The sequence below is a fragment of the Frankliniella occidentalis genome, unplaced genomic scaffold (genome assembly GCF_000697945.3).
Source record: "Frankliniella occidentalis isolate FOCC.00 unplaced genomic scaffold, Focc_3.1 Scaffold11, whole genome shotgun sequence".
Lineage (NCBI taxonomy): Eukaryota > Metazoa > Arthropoda > Insecta > Thysanoptera > Thripidae > Frankliniella > Frankliniella occidentalis.
This window is the reverse complement of record NW_026267141.1, coordinates 1,594,883-1,597,382: the sequence shown is the minus strand read 5'-3', so window position 1 is coordinate 1,597,382 and position 2,500 is coordinate 1,594,883. Positions and strand designations below refer to the sequence as shown.

At 41.0% G+C, this 2,500-nt stretch overlaps 1 protein-coding gene across 1 annotated transcript in view; it reads left to right on the top strand.

Moving 5' to 3' along the window:
• LOC113207377 (uncharacterized) overlaps positions 1 to 2,500 on the top strand; it is a 38,085-nt gene that overhangs the window by 34,079 nt on the left and 1,506 nt on the right. Inside the window, exon 2 of the transcript XR_008012347.1 lies at positions 1,785 to 1,946. The gene's annotated coding sequence lies outside the window, so the exon portion shown is untranslated. The remainder of the gene's footprint in view (positions 1 to 1,784; positions 1,947 to 2,500) is intronic.

The window sequence follows — 2,500 nt, the reverse complement described above, 5'->3', positions numbered from 1 at the left end:
CTGACACGAAATCGATTGCATAAGCCCCCTCTATTCACTGTTAAAAAAAAGTCAGAACTTCACGAAGAATTCTATACGTGAAAAAAGTTCCCAAAACGTTTCCGAATTCCCAACAAAGTATCGTTTTCTTTACATCTTAAAACTGAATGGTGTGATGTTGAAACAGTTTTGTTAACTGGGGTGCAGATGCAAGAAATAATAGCCTACTCTATTTGCTATTGATGTGAAGTAAACCGACCCATTAAAAATTACATTTTTTTTTAGAATTTAACGGAGACATGTTGGAGTTTCTTAATTTCGCAGATTCCATGGAGTAAAACGAAGGTTCTTTGTAGAGTGGTTACAAAGGAATGTTGCAGATGAAAAACACGTAGATACTTTGGGAAAGTACGAAGAAGTGTTGGGATTTTGGTTCCCAGAAAAGTATTGTGATTTTCAGATCTCTTCGTATGGTAAAAGTGTTGTAAAATCACAATTTATTTTTAACAGTGTTCACGGCAAAAACAATGACCCATTTTTCAGGGAAAAGGGAACCTTTGAGGAACTTTCTTATTTTTTGAGGAGGTTCCTCAAAATCTGAGGTGAGATTTGAGGAGTTTTCCTCAAATTTGGGAGATCCTCAAAGGAGATAAGGGGAAAACTTTGAGGATCTCCCAGATTTGAGGGCTAATAAGTTGTGATGCCAGCAAGCCACTTTGCACACGTTTTCTTAATACCGAAATGGTCAATTTAGAACGCAGCACCCATCCACTCCTCACCCCTCTTTTGTCTTTCGCACACTTGTTCTCCTGTTGGTTAAACTTTACCCACCCAGCAAATAACAAGAAGTCTGCACTGTTATTCAAGGAATGTGACGTCACATTCGTTTTAATGTGAAACATGTCACATTCGTTTGAATATTGTGTCACATTCATTTAAACGTGACTTCAGGTGAGGTGATGCTCTAATGGCGCCCAGGCTTGGCCGATTCACGTTTACAGTGGCCACTCGCATAGCCGCGCCTCACGGTTCTCCTCTGTAGGCCGACGCGGCTATGCGAGGGACCCCCATCTCCGCTGGATGGCCGGCCGAAGGATGAAGCCACAGTGCTGTATGTGTTATTTAGCTTCAAAGCCTGTGAACAGTAATCAGAGAACAATCAGAATCTACGCCAACAGTGTATGGCGGTGAGCAGTGGGGTCAGGCTAGCAGAGCATAGCGCAGCTATGAGAGGCGCGGCTATGCGAGTGGCCACTGTAAACGAATATGACACAACATTCAAACGAACGTGACACGATTAACATTGAAACGAATGTGACGTCACATTCGTTGAAAAACAGTGTGCCTATGGCCCTACCTGTCGAGTCAGCGGCTGACCTGACTTGTTATGGGGAAATAGTTGACAGTTGAACATCAGTTCAGAAGAAGCTCTGAGACACCTGCCTTTCCTATCTCAAAAGAAAACTGTGTTTTGTTCGAGGGGTGGATAACTCCTGAATTGGGTGTACAAATTTCAAAAATTGAATTTGAATTAGCTTGAATTGGCTTGAACTGAATTTGAATTGGACTGAATTGGTAGAATTGATTTGAAATGGTTTGAATTATTTCGATTTTTTTCTACTGAATTAGCGTGAATTGACTTGAATGGGCTTGAATTGACATGAATTGGCTTGAATTGGACTGAATTAGTTGAATTACTTTTGAATTAGATTGAATTGGTCTGAATTAGTTTGAATTGGGCAAAATTAGAGGTGTACATTTGGCAGGGGAGTTATCCACCCCTCGGTTTTGTTGCTCTTTTGCAGATGGCTAAGACCCGATCCGGACCGCGACAGCGACAGCAGCTGCAGCTGCAGCAACAAGGGCAGCAGCAACAGCAGCAACAGCAGGAGCTGCAGCAGACCCGAACCCGCCGAACCCGCCGGCTGTCCATGCGGCGGCGTATGAAAAGGCTTCGGAGTTTTAAAGTAGGTACCTCACACACTGATAAGCTATGGACGATTGTAACCAGCGTTAGTTTTGTACAACCCAGATTGCGCGTAATAACGTATAAAATGCATACGCATGTCTACTGGTAAAAAAAAGTGCAAATATCTCACAACTACTTGTGATGTGCAAAGATTAAGCATTAGTTAACGAAACGTTTACTACACTGTAGGGGATGTTATCGTAAATTAACGAACAAACACCTGTTAAATTTAATACACGAACTTTTCGTTATCGCTTAGAAAACGAATACTTGTTAAATGACGAAAAGTTTGTAATTCTTCCTAGATATGTAAGTATCCATGTCATTGTGCACTCCTGTCAGAAATGTGCGTCTATAAATTTACGAACAATTTGTTTATTGCCTGCGAACCAGTTCGTTATTTTTGGATTTGACGAACATTGTTCGTTAAAGCAGAATACGATCTGTGAGGAATTCTATCGTAAAATTACGAAATCTACTAACAGTGCAAGTGTTAGTTTCTGCTCATCATTTGGTGCCTTGTTCAGTTACTTTTAACTTTTAACCTATACA